Source organism: Neomonachus schauinslandi, chromosome 7 (assembly GCF_002201575.2).
Source record: "Neomonachus schauinslandi chromosome 7, ASM220157v2, whole genome shotgun sequence".
Lineage (NCBI taxonomy): Eukaryota > Metazoa > Chordata > Mammalia > Carnivora > Phocidae > Neomonachus > Neomonachus schauinslandi.
Genome location: NC_058409.1, coordinates 24,749,116 through 24,763,447, shown reverse-complemented (window position 1 = coordinate 24,763,447; position 14,332 = coordinate 24,749,116). Strand labels below are relative to the sequence as shown.

The 14,332-nt window shown below is 48.8% G+C and overlaps 1 pseudogene; it reads left to right on the top strand.

The window, feature by feature from the left end:
- Positions 1–5,117: 5,117 nt before the first annotated feature.
- LOC110591207 lies at positions 5,118–13,842 on the top strand (annotated as a pseudogene).
- Positions 13,843–14,332: the final 490 nt, after the last annotated feature.

The following is a 14,332-nucleotide window of genomic DNA, read 5'->3' as shown; positions in this document are numbered from 1 at the left end:
AAAAATTCAACTTAGTATTTTTTTTTTCATAACAACTCACAAATAATCTACACCTTTGCTGATATTAAAGACTTGAAACGGAGGTGTGTGTGCTCCTTCTGCCCACGTGAGCAGAACCCTGCGTGGAGGCTCTGGGTCCAGAAAGCCCACCCAGCCTTGCACGGATGGTTGGTAGTAAGAGGGATTCGTCGGCTTCCAGGCAACTGCGTGGACTCTCTGCCCAGGAAGCCTGGGTGTGGAGGACACGCCTTGTAAACGCCACCCCCCTGCCCCTGCAACCTGCCTGGGGCTGGCCCAGGCTTCCTCCCACGGTCTCCCAGGCATTTGAGGGCCCTGCTACCTTCCCCGAGCCCCTGGAAGCAGCTGGAAGAGCCCCATGAAGTTGGGCTGGGGCCAACTGCTAATACCAAGCTACAGGAACTTGGATCTAGAGGCGTCCTGAGCAGAGACAGAAGCTCAGCCCCTACAATCCCCACCCAACCCCACCTTGGCATCTCCTTTCCTCCCTGCTCCTCTGTGCAGGAAGGGGCTGCCAGCTCCAGGTAGGGCCCGGAGGACAGCTCTCAACCCCAAATAAAGCAGAGAGCCACCTGCTACCCTAAGCAATCTAACTGCTGAGACTTCATTGAGAATAGAGAGCAGCCCGAAGTTGGCTTTGTGCGGCCACAACTTCTTTTCTGTCGACCAATAACCTGTGAACTAAAGGAGAATCCAGAACGGAGACGTGAAACAGATCCACTCTGGATATATTTTTCTACCAGGGGCTTACGACGTCATCCATTCATTTCTCACTGTGTGTTTCACTCACATACCGCAGACGCTGAACCGTTCTCATCACCACATCCCACAACCCTGTCTTGGGTCCTCCTCTCCAGAAGGAAGCCTCCGGATCGCTGATGCCACTCCCACTCCCACGCACCTACCAGTCTACCTCACCTTCTCCTCCCTGCACCCAGCTCCTCTGAAAGCTGCCCCCCACCCCAGGAAGCCCGACTGTGACACAGGCTGACAACCATGCTGACATGCAGTCTTGTGTTGTCCTCCCCCACCCAGAACCCCAGATCCCTCTCCAAGTGCGGTCAGAACCCACTGGGACACCGCCCTCTGCTGCCCAGAATCACGACCCCCATGCCCTGGCTCGCAGCTCTTCCAAGCGAGGTGACCGAGACCAGAGCAAACTCAAAATTGTCAGGGAAGTGGACTATAGTCAAACAGAAACCGTCAGACAGGAATACAGGCGGTGATGACTCACCCAAGCCTCATCCCTTCGAGGGCCTGAAGTACACCTCCCTCGTTTCCAGTTTATTCTCTGTTTTGCTGCACCCCCCGCCCATGCCTCAGGCCTCCTGCGCATGAGCCATGCCACAGCTCCTACAGTTTGAGGGGCAGCTGACCTACTGTCACACCAGCCCCCCCAATGGCCTTTGCCCCACGCCGCTACCTTGCTTTCAAGTCCGAGTAAGAAGTCACTCACAGGGCCAGACACCACGATTTGCTCCCAGACTAGCATATGTCGGCAGAGAGGTTCTGTTCAACCAAGTCATCAACTGCCATGGTTTCTCTTCAAAATCAGAGAGGTTCTAGAACAGAGAGAGGCTTCAAAGATTCAAAGGAGGAAATAGACGGTGCCCATGCTCGAGGTCCGACTACAAGACCCCAAACCCCTGGTGGAGTGCAAGCCACTTCCTGCTTTAGTCTGCACCAGGCTGCCTGCCAGGTTACTTGAGAACTTGAGCACCTTCTGGGAGCCTGCAGGCTGTAGGTGGCAGCCACCCCGCTGACACTGGGGGCCCAGCAAGCATGGGCTCACACCTTCTGTGGAGCTGTGGGCAGCCATGGGGATTTAGCCAAACACAGTGTGTGGGTTACGGAAAGCATGGGGAGAGCAGGGATGGGCCTCCAGCACGGATAGCAAGGCCGAGCGTTGACCAGAGTGTTGACCGTGTACTTTCTGTTACTGTTCTTGGACAAACCCACAATTCACACACCCCTTTTTCCAGGCTCGTCTTGACTAATATGGGACCATCTCTCTCCTGTGGGGTCCTAGAGAACATGGGCCACACTCCAGAGGGCTCTAGAAGACTTAGCCTGCACTCCACAAAGCAGGAACTACTGGCCAGCCCCTGCCCCCTGCATGTCACCAGGGCAGGATCGGAGCATGTTGCCCTTTAGGGATACACTCTTCAAGATCGGAACTTCGTTTCTGATGAAGGGCAACCAGTCTGGACCGCTCATGGGGCCCGAGGGCTCTCCAATGAGAAAATTCCCGAAATCTCACCCTCCGTCCACTGCCCGGGGTGACATCTGCCATCGGTTTAAGAGCTGTCGGTCCCTTGCTACTTGAGCTGCTTCAGACAGGTGTGGGGTAACAGGTCCATAAACTGCCACCCCAGATGCCACGACACACCCAGGCTGGCTCCTGGCCTGGCCCCCGCCACACCCCACTGTTCTCGCCTCGGCTCACACTCTCTGAAGGTCATGCGAAATGATCTCAGAACAGAAGTGGGCATGCAGTGTGGCTGGAGTGCTCACACACACACCGTTTCACACTCTAGTGTAGCTGAGCAGACCTCGACATGGGAAGTCACAGGCACACCCTTCGTCCCGTTAAGATTCTCATCCTCCCCCACCTCAGAAAACTTTCAGATCTCTTATTTCAAGGCAGATGTATTATTTTGAGCTGTTGTGTAGACACCAAAATATATTTTCTGTAATCACCAGTATTTCTCAAAAGGCCTCCTGTAATTACTACACATGTGAAGTTTTCCTTATTTATAAAATATAAATTATTTTTAATACATCAACTTTAGTAGAAATTTGTACCAACACAGTAACTGTATGTGGCATTTGAAATAAGTTCGTGTTTACTTTGACGTATTGCACAGTATTGAACACACCGTGTAACTGCAGTACCACTTGATATGAAGACGATTCACAGATTATCATAAAGTATTATCACTGTAAATGCTCTTTTTCTGAGGATTTTACAATAAAACTTGAGAAAAGTGACCTTCTGTTGGTGCCCGTCTGTGGGTGATTGGTGAAGTGAAAAGGGGTAAAGGCAGGATCACACAGGTCCTTCTCCCCATTCTCCAACACCCTACAGGTTCTCGAAGGGGAAAAGCAAGTGGCCTCTCCACTGGCCTGCTCCAAAGGGCTGTGGACAAAGGCAGGCACCTAAACCCAGAAGTCTCTTCCCCCATGTTGAAGTTTCAGCTCCCAACATGTACAACCAAGGTCTGTTTCCAACCTGCTCTTTACCTGCCCTGGTGGACCTTTACATTTCACCACAAGCACCAGCTCCAGCCCATGCCGGACTCCAGTAACTCTTCATTCTTGTCAGGGCAGACTTGCCAGCTAGGATACAGAATGCATCAAGTGCTCAGTCATCGCCAAGGTACCAGCGTAGGGCACCCACTATGTGCGAGCGCTATGCGAGGCATGGGGGCTCGAGGGCTGCGCGAAGCAGACACAGTCCTTCCCTTGGCGAGCTTCATGTCCACTGCACCATGGCTGTTAGTGCGGATCCTCCAGAGAAACAGAACCAATGGGGGTGGTGTGGGTGGGTGGGTGGGTGTGGGTGGGTGGGTGTGTGTGTGTGTGTGTGTGTGTGTGTGTAGATGGGGGGAAGAGGAAGAGGGAGATTTATCTTAAGGAATTCGTTCATGCAATTGTGGAGGATGGCAAGTCCCAAATCTACAGGGGAGCTGGTAGCTGGAGACCCAGGGAAGGGTTGGAGTTGGAGTCCAAAGGCAATTTGTTGGCTAAACTCTTCCCAGGAGGTCAGTCTTTTTTTTTCCTTAAGGCCTTCCACTGATTCGATGAGGCCCACCCACACCGTGGAGGGTATCTGCTTTATTCCAAGTCTGCTGATTTAAGTATTAATCTCATTGACAAAAACTCCTTTCACAGAAGCACCTATAAGAGTGTTTAACTAAGTCTCTCTGGGCACCATGATCCAGCCAAGCTGGCACATAAAATTCATCACAACGACATAAACAAGATGTTGCTCCTCCTCTGTCTTGGAGAAATGACCTGCTATGTGCCAGGTGCCGCGATAAACACTTAGTAAGTTTCAAACCTTACCATTACCCGAACAAGGCAGGTGGTGGTGTGATCTCCACTTGCGAGAAGAGGACATGGAAGCTCAGACCACCAGAGCCAGATTCAAATTCAAGTCTACACAGCAGAGACACGTGCTCTTAACCCCGAAACTGCCTCGTGCAGTCCCCCCCGCTCCACACAAGTCCCAAGCGCAGCTCTAGCCTCACGGCCCCCACACCCCGCAGGGCAGCACAGCCCCCATACGGGAGGGACTTGCTCTGCTTTAACTTGCACCTCGGGGAAGCCAACTGCCCAGACTAGCCCTCAAGATCTGGGGTCTGCCCGGTCCCCTCTGGCAAGAGGAAACGCACGTGATTAAAACCCCAAAACTCTGGGCAGAGAGCAGACCGCAGCGGTCAGCTTCTTCCTGCCCCCCCGAGGCTGGGCTCCTCGCCACAGATGCTCTGGTGACGTCCTTTCTGCTCACAAGGCCCAGGACAGCAGCTGTTGGGACTGGGGGGTGGGCAGCCGGGTGCAGCCTACAACAGGACCCGCCCCAGACAGGTGGCAGAAATTTCCATCCTATACCGTGTTCTACCCACTCCCTCCTAAGCAGGCCGAAAGGAGGTCACTCAGGGATACACAGCGTGTGGGCCGAGCCCCATGCAGCCAGGCTGGGGAGGCCTCGGAGGACAGACTCCTTGGCTCGGCCCACAGCAAGCTCACCTTCACAGCCTTCCGCATGCAGCCCCTCTCGTGCTCAGCCACCGTTTTCCAAAACCACCTCTGAACCCCGGGCCTGCCCCCACGGAGCCCACAGTCAGCAGGAACCAAATGGACCCAAGAAGAACCACTGGCACACAGGATCCATGGGGGGACATGCTAGGGGACGTGGTCTGGAAGGGCTCTCTGGATGAAGTGAAATGGGAGTCACTGGGAAGGAACAGCAGGGTGAGAGCCCGCCTGGCGACAGGAACAACAGGAACGAAGGGCTGACCCAGGAGAGAAGAGCAGCAACACCGGCAGCACAGGGCGGACAGCCGCATGAAGGGAGGCCGAGGGGGAGGGGCAGCATGGCGTGGCCCCGGGCGGCCGTGGAGACAGAGAGCATCCTTAGGGCGCTGGAGACCATCTTGCAGCTGGGGCCCTGGGCGCTCCGAGCGTCCCCGCTAAGTGGGAGAGGGAAAGAGAGATACTGCCCAACGGTGGGTGCGCATCCAGGACCCAGATGCCCGAAGCTGGGATCACTCTGCTCCAGGGGAAGGTGTCCACAGGGCGCCACCAAGGGCTGTCTGAGCCAAGAAAGAGGAAGCAGCTCCCCTTAGAGGAGGCAGGTAGAGGCTGACACAGGGCCATGGTCCGGATCCTCTCCTATGAGCACAGAGCCCTGGGATTCTGAAGACCAGAGAGGAGCTCCTACAAGGAGCTACGGGGGCAGGAGACAAGGACCAGTGGGGTGTCCAAACAAGCTGGGACTGCACAAAGCGGGGGGGTGGGCAAACCCAGCAAGGCTGGAGAATGGGCTTCTGGGAGGAAAGGAATATCCATATGAGAGAGGGATCTGAGAAGTAAGGCATACCCAGGCCCCAGGGGGGGCTGAGGAGGAGGACTAAGACAGGCTTGGGTCCAAATACCCCAACATGCATGGGCTGGTGGGCCATGAGAGAAAACTGGAGGGTACCTAGCAGAGGGTCCCAGAGCCACAAGTCTCTTAGCCACACCTGGCTATGCATGCATCTAAAATTATTATCAAAGTTGTAAAAATAAATGTTATTTATGCAAAAAATAGTACATTGTATTATTAAGTCCAGATGGTTATTGCCTGATGTGCACAAAGTTATCATCTTATCTGCCCAAAGAAAATGCGTTTGCTTCCTTAGCTCCAACTTCTCCAGGGCCATTGGCCACGGAAGCTCATCTTCTCAAGCCACAGCTTCATGCCCAAGTGAAATGCAGGTGCCAGACAAGAGACAATGGGCAACAGTGAGCAGAGTGAGCAGCAGTGAGCAGCCCAGGAAGAAGAGATGTCAAGTGACCACCAACAGGACCCATACTGTGCAGCAGGCGGAATGCCCCCCACCCCAAGACAGACCTACAAGAGGGAGACTTTTCAGCATCCCTGGGGCACAAGAGAGTCTGACTCACAGAGAGCCTGGGGAAACCCCAAAGGAGCCACAGTCTATGCTCACACTGATCAAGCCTTCTGAAAGCCCCAGGGCCATCTTGATCAGCACCTGCTCACACACTGCTAGGGAACCACACTGATACTGCTTCGGGATTGAAGAAAACGCATGCTGGATACTCGCATTTTTGTAAAAGAATACCTAGGGAGAGGAAACTGACCCAGGCCTTCATCCCTGAATTCTGGGATCATAAGCAGACCTGGGTTTTTTTCTACAGGTTGGTTTGTTGTTTGTATTTCCTAAAATTTCGACTTCTGTATTACATGCACACAGGTGAGTGCATCCCTCTGCACTGAGAAGAAAAATCTAACAGTGACACCCACTCGGGAGGCGCACAGGTGCGAGGCAGGGCCGGGGGCCTCCCATCCCCTCTGGCTCCCAGTGGGGCGGGCCAGGCGAGGAGGACTCGCACGGTCGGGGACTAGGGGCCCGTGAGGGAGACTCTCCGCGCTGACGACGCCGCTGAGCAGGCTCACTCCTTCCCACACAGCTGGAGGACGGAAACCACACCTGCTGGGGGTGATGGCATCACGGAGAAACGCCTCACGGACTCCCACCTCGGAAACAAGGGTCAGCCTTCCCTCCCTGCACACGTGGCGGATCCGAGGACCCCAAACCATTCTACCATTAAAAATATAGGAGACGGGCGCCTGGGTGGCTCAGCTGGTTAAGTAGCTGCCTTCCTCTGGGGTCATGATCTCAGGGTCCTGGGATCAGGCTCCCTGCTCAGCGGGGAGCCTGCTTCTCCCTCTCCTTCTGCCTCTCCCCCTGCTTGTGCTCTCTCTCTCTCTCTGTTAAATAAATAAATAAAATCTTAAAATATATATGTAGGAGAAGAAATTTTTTTTCTGAACAGCAAGAAGGCAGGAAGAGAGTGAGACCCACCAACGGGAGCAGGGCTGGGAGGCCCCCAGCTTCCAGAGAGCACTCGGCTCTCCGGGTCAACTCGGCTTTCCATCCCACAGCCTCGTGAGGGCACGGGCAGGACCTACCGGAGGTGGGGGTCTGATGGGAGCCCCACTCCCACAGAGGGCAGGGGCCTCAAAGGGCTACACCCTGGGCGAAGGGTGAACTAGAAGTCTACTAGTTGCCCCCCCCAACCCCAGGGAGCTGAGAGGAAAGCTGCTTTAGCGCTGAGCGGGCAGGGAGGGCTGGGGGAGGGACCTGAAAGCTGGTAATCCCATCTGCAGACCACACTCAAACCACCCACATGGCTCAAAAAACCTAAACCCTCGTGCCGCCTGGATGGCTCAGTTGGTTAAGCGTCCAACTCCTGATTTCCGCTCAGCTCATCATCTCAAGGTTATGAGATCAATCTCCCCACCCCCACCCCACGTGGGACTCCACGCTCAGCCAGGAGTCTGCTTGGAATTCTCTCTCTTCCTCTCCCTCTGCCCCTCCTCCCACTCTCACTCTCTCATAAATAATAAATCAGTCTTAAAAAAAAAACAAACCTGAAGCCTCAAATCAGTTTAAAGACGTCTCAGCGATATACAAAATGGGTGACATCATCACAAAAAGAAAATGATCGGGTGCCTGGGTGGCTCAGTCAGTCAAGTGTGTGCCTTTGGCTCAGGTCATGATCCCAGGGTCCTGGGATCCAGCCCCACATCTGGCTCCCTGCTCAGCGGGGGGTCTGCTTCTCCCTGTCTCTGCCCTTCCTCCCCACTCGTGCTCTCCCTCTCTCAAATAAATAAATCTTTAAAAACAAAGAAGAATTTGATGCGAGGGTGATGCAGTAAATGACCTTTTTTGAAGCCTCCTAAAAAAAAAAAAAAGGAAAATGATCATTTCAAGATACTCAGGCACAATATGTTGCTCATCCTTAGTAGGAGTAGGTCATACTAAGAGCTAAAAGAACTGCAAAAAAAATATTAAGCCTCACCCAGTAGTTTTATTACTAATAATATTATTAGAATGGTATAGATACTATATTTATTATTATAATGATATATTCTTATTACTATTATTTTTATTGTTCTTCTGAAGCTATCTCATGGATTTAGCAGGATAAAGCTAATACGAAACGGTATCCATCAGGAAAGGAGTTTTTGCTGCAATAACAATCAACTTCACACCCTCAGTGGCCTCAAACAACAAGATTTACTTCTTGCACATGCCATACATCTAAGGAGAGGTTGTCAGAATGCTCTGTTTGTTACAGTTTCCCAAGGACCAAAGCTGATAAAAACTCTATCTCAATACATTTCCACAAATGCTGAGGCTGGGAAAAAGAGAATTGACACTAGAATCATCCATTAAGTAATCTAGTGTGGAAGTAAAAATACATTATTTCTCCTTACAAGTCATCGGCCTGAACTATATCCAAGCACAAGGGTCAAGAAGTTCAGTCCCTCACATATCCACACGCGGCTCAAAGCATAACATCAGTGGGGCACCTGGATGGCTCAGTTGGTTAAGCGTCTGCCTTCAGTTCAGGTCATGATCCAAGGGTCCTGGGATCGAGCCCCGCGTTGGGCTCCCTGCTCAGCGGGGAGCCTGCTTCTCCCTGTCCCTCTGCCTGCCGCTCCCCCTGCTTGTGCCCTCTCTCTGTCAAATAAATAAAATCTTAAAAAAGAAAAAAGCGTAACATCAGTGAGCAGCATTAGAAACTTCCACAGGGGGAGCCCTGGGTGGCACAGTCAGTTGGATATTGGACTCTTGGTTTCAGTTCAGATGGTGATCTCAGGGTCGTGATATCTAGCCCGTGTCGGACTGCACTCAAAGTGGAGTCTGAGATTCTCTCTCCCTCTCGTGCTCTCTTTCTAAAATAAATAAATAAATCCTAAAAACAACAACAACAAAACTTCCACAGGATTTATGTGAACACGCAAGAAAAGAGATAAAAGTGTTATCTCAAAAAAACTTCATGGAAAACTCTATAATTTAAATACATATTGGAAATATTGATATAAACTCACATTTATGTCTTCAGATTCTCAAAATTGACAAGTGACCAAAGTTCACTCAAGAAGAAATAGGCTGCCTGTATAGCTCCACATCTAGTGAAGAAAATTAATTCACAAATGGAAATCTTCTACAAAGAAAATTCTAGGTCAGATAGTTTCATTGGTACATCTGCCAAGTATTTAAGAAATTCTATAAAATTCTATAAAATTCTTCCAGAAAAATAGGGGAGAACACTTCCCAACTGATTCTATGAGGGAAGCACTATCTAGATACCAAATCAGACAAGAAAACATTACAACAAACACACACACACTATTAATCTCTCGAGAACAAGATCATAGATACAGATCTCCTTAGCAAAATCTTAACAATTCTAATCCAATTATATACGAATAAAATAATACATCATGATCAAGTAAGATTTATCCTAAACTGCAAGATTGGATTAACATTTGAAAATCAATGTAATTTACCATATTAACGAAATAAAAATAGAAAAAGCACGTGATTGTGTCCGTAGAAGCAGAAAAAGAACTTGATAAACTTCCACAACTAATCATGATAAAAACAAAAAACTCTCAGCAATCAAGGAACATAAAGAAGCATCCTCAGCCTGATAAAGGACAACTGCAAAAAACTTAGAGCTAAGAGCATATTTAACAGTGAAAGACTGAGTGCTTTCTGTGATCATTAATTTCATTGTCAACTTGACTAGGCCACGGTACTCAGGTATTTGGTCAAACATTGTCCTAGATGTTTCTGTGAAGGTATATGTTATGAGATTAACATTTAAATCAGTAGACTGAGTAAAATAGATTACCCTTCACAGTGTGGGTGAGCCTCACCTAATCAGATGAAGGCTTTAATAGAAAAAAGAGTGACCTCCTTAGAAGGAGAGGGAATTCTGCCGGCCAACTGCCTCTGGACGCAAACTGCAGCATAAACTCTTCCTGGGTCTCCAGCCTATCAGCCTACCTGGCAGATTTTCAGGTGGCCAGCCTCCACAATCATGTGAGCCAATTCCTTTAGAAAGAGAGACAGAAAAAGAGAAACGTAGCCACATTCCTACATACATTCTGTTGGTTCTGTTTCTCTGCAGAACCCTAACTCACCTTCCCTTGAGACTGGTATGCCAGGGATCAGTTTGTGGTTTGCCCGCTTCTTTCCCCTGCTTTGTGAAATGGGAGTGAACTCTGCAAACCCGTCCTATACGTCAGCTGCCTCTGGGTTATGCTTTATGTACAGTGAGCTGCGGGGGACGGTGAGCATCAGTAGTGGCAAGAAGGCACTGTCCTTTTGGAGTCCACTGTGCCTTTCTTCTTGAGCAGAGGACTAGAGTGGGAAAGACTTGTTGGTCTCACATCAACAGCCCTCGCACACAAGCCCAGCTGCACTGGCAGGTACGCCCAGGCCATGTCCTCACCTGGAACACTGTGCCCTCAGCCCACACTCTCACAGCCTAGCAGCCCCTTCTGCTACAGCTCCACACACACCCTCAGGCAACTGTCTCCCCATCTGGCAAACCAGCAGTGCTGGCTCGCTGCCTCTAGCAAGCATCTTCAGCGCTAGGAGACCGTGAGTCCCTAGAATACCTATGCCTTCCTTGAAACGATGTGAATGTTAGCCTTCATGGATGGATGGGGCATGCCTTCCTAAGTCCCCAGTTCCTTCATGGTCCTCTCTTCCTCCGCATGAGGGTATTAGCAACTTTTCTGCACTTGGTACCTTGGGATTCCATAAAATCCTCCTAAACCTCTTTTAGTAGTTAACCACCTGACACTAATTAGGAATTCTTTATATAAATTTCTGCTGTTCAAATGGTACAGATTCAGCCTCCTGATTGGACCCTGGCTGATATAACTGGGAATGAGGCAATGTAACTAGAAATGCTCTCATCACTGAATTTTGACAAAGGTGCAAAAGCAATTCAATAGAGGAAAGACAGCCTTTTTCAACAAATGACTCTAGAGTGATTGGATTTTTCTAAGAGGAGGAGGAAGAGGAAGAAGGAGAGGATGAAGAAAGAGAAAGGAGGAGGAGGAAGGAGAGGAGGAGGAGAGGAAGGAGAAGTGAAGGAGAGGAAGGAGAGGAGAAGGACAGGACGGAGAGGAAGAAGAAGGAAGAAGAGGGAGATGGAGGAGAAGAAGAACCACCTCAGCCTACATCTCACATCTTATAGAAAAATTAAGTCCAAACAGATCATAGACTTAAATGTTAAAGATAAACACAAAACTTAAAAAAAAAAAAAAAAGTAGAAACTCATCAGTACCTAGGGCACCTTCAGGACCTTCTGACACCAAAAACATGATCCATGAATGGGAACATGATAAACTAGAACTCATCAAAATTACAAACTTTTACTGTGTGAAAGATACTGTTAGAAGAATGAAAAGACAGGGGTACCTGGGTGGCTCAGTTGGTTAAGCTGGGTGGCTCAGTCATGATCTCAGGATCCTGGGATTGAGTCCTGCATCGGGCTCCCTGCTCAGCGGGGACCTGCTTCTCCCTCTCCCTCTGCCTGCCATTCCCCCTGCTCGTGCTCGCTCGCTCTCTTTCTCCCTTTCTCTCTCTGTCAAATAAATAAAATCTTTAAAAAAAAAAAAAAGAATGAAAACACAAGCTATAGACAGGGAGAAAACACTTGCAAACCATCCATCCAACAAAAGACTAGCATCTAGAATACAAGAACACTCAAAGTCAATAGTAAACTAGCAAGCAATGCAATTGGAAAATGTGCAAAGGACATGAATTCTAAAATTCTAACACCTTTTGCCAAAGAGGATATACAGATAGGAAATAAACACATGAAAAGATGGGCATCATAAGCCAAAAGGGAAGTACAAATGGAAACCACAATGAAACATCACGATACGCCTTTGAGGATTGCTAAAATCCCACTCTGCTAAAGTAAGACCTAGAGACAACCGAACGGTCCCGGGGCGGCAGCAACACTGGATCACTCACACTGCAGGGGGATGTCAGGTGGGGCAGCTACTCCAGAACACAGCTGAGCACTCTGGCTTTTTTAAATCAGCATATGCTACCATAGGACCAAATAATTACACTCCTGGGCATTTATCCCACAGCAAACGAAGACTTATCTTCACACAAAAACCCATTTACAGATGTTCATTGCCGCTTTATTCAAAACAGCCCAAAACTGGAAGTGGCTCAGATGTTCCTGAACAGGTGAACAATTCAACAAACTGTAGTACACCCACACGGGGAACTCCGCCCAGCAGTATAGACGAACTCTGCAACAACTCTGAATGAGTCTCCAGAGAATTATGCTCAGCGCCAAGGTCAATAAGATTGCCAACCGTCTATATGATTCTGCTCATATAACATTCCTGAAATGGCAAAATTATAAAAATGGAGAACAGATGAACGGTCGTCAAAGATTTAAAAAGCGTTCAAGGGTGGAAGGAAACTGGGAGTAGCTTTAAAAGGACAACGTGCAACTCTTGTGGGGATGGAAATACAGTGTCTTAGTTGTATCCGTGTCAATCCCCTGGTTGTAGTATTGCACTGGGGTTTTGCAAGTGTTACCTTTGGAGCAAGCTGGGGCAAGAGTACATGGGACCACTGTGTATTATTTCTTACAACTCTAAATGAAACTACCATTACCTCGACATTTTTAAACATTTCAAAACTTCTAGGCCCAGAGGGTGTCGCTGATGAATGCTAACAAACATTTAAGGGACATAGAACACCTATTTACCCAAACACATCCAAAGAGTAGAAAGAAAGCCAAATAATTTCCAACTCATTTTGTGATGCTGGAATAACTCTTTCATACCAAAACCCAACAGGATCAATTCAAGAGAGGGAAAATCATTAGCCTCGTTTACTGACAATACGGGCACCAAAATCCTAAGCAAAATATCAGCAAACTGAATCCAGCAGCTTAGAAAAAGAACAATGCATTATGATCAAGTGGGATTAATCCTAGAAATGCAAAACTGATTGAACATTAGGAAAAAATGACTGGTGTGATTTACTACAATATCAGATTAAAGGAGGAAAAACGAGAGCATTTCAACAGATGTAGTAAAAGCACTGATAAAAATTCTAAATTCATTCACATCCATGGTTTCCTCTTGCGAGGCAGAAACTTTCTTAATTGACAAGAAAATCTACAGAAAACATTCTTCATGGTAAAACACTGAAAGTGTTCCCCTTCAGCTCTTCCTCTTCTGGTCCGAGGCACTTCAGGAGCCGTGGGGTTCGGTGTGACATGCCAAGTTCAAGAACCATACCATGCATAACCAGTCATGAAAATGGCCCAGAAACGGCATCAAGAAACCTTGGTCACAAAGATATGAATCTCTTAAGGGGGTAGACCCCAAGTTCCTGAGCTTTGCCAAGAAGCACGACAAGAAGGGCCTAAAGATGATGCAGGCCAACAAGGCCAAGGCCATGAGTGCACATGCCAAGGCTGTCAAGGGCCTCATCAAGCTCAAGGAGGTCAAGCCCAAGATCCCAAAGGTTTGCAGCCACAAGTTCAATCGACTTGCCTACATCGCTCACCCAAAGCTCGGGAAATGTGCTCATGCCCACATTGCCAAGGGTCTCAGGCTCTGCTGGCCAAAGGCCAAGGCTCAAACCAAGGCCCAGGGTGCAGCTTTGACTCCAGCTCCAGCCCCTCCTCGGTGTGGCGCAGGTTCCCAAAGTTTCCCAGGCCCCCACAAAGCCTCCAGCGTAGAAGCTTCCGTCTGCCAATGTGAGGACAGAAGGACTGGTGTGACCCCTTAGCTTCTGTCTGCATGGGGCTGGTGTCCTGTGCTATTTATACAAATAACCCTGTGGCAAGAAAAAAAAAAGTGTTCCCTTTCAGATAGGGAACAAGACACTTCCATTCAGCCCTGTACACTGTGCTCCTAGCCAGATTAATAGGACAAGAAATTAAATAGACAGTATAAGGGTCTGAAAGAAAGAAACAAGTTTATATGATTATATAGGGAAAAATTTTAATGAATACATAAGATACATTATTAAAATTTATGAGGGTTTAGCAAGGTTACTAGATTTAAAAAAAAATAGTACAACAATATTATATTTCTACATACCAGCACAAACAGTTTTTTAAAAAAAGGCTTTTGAAAGATACCATTTACAGTAGCTTTATTTATTTTATTTGTTTATTTAGAGGGCAGAGAGCACACATGGGGGAAGAGTGAAGGGGCACAGAGGGA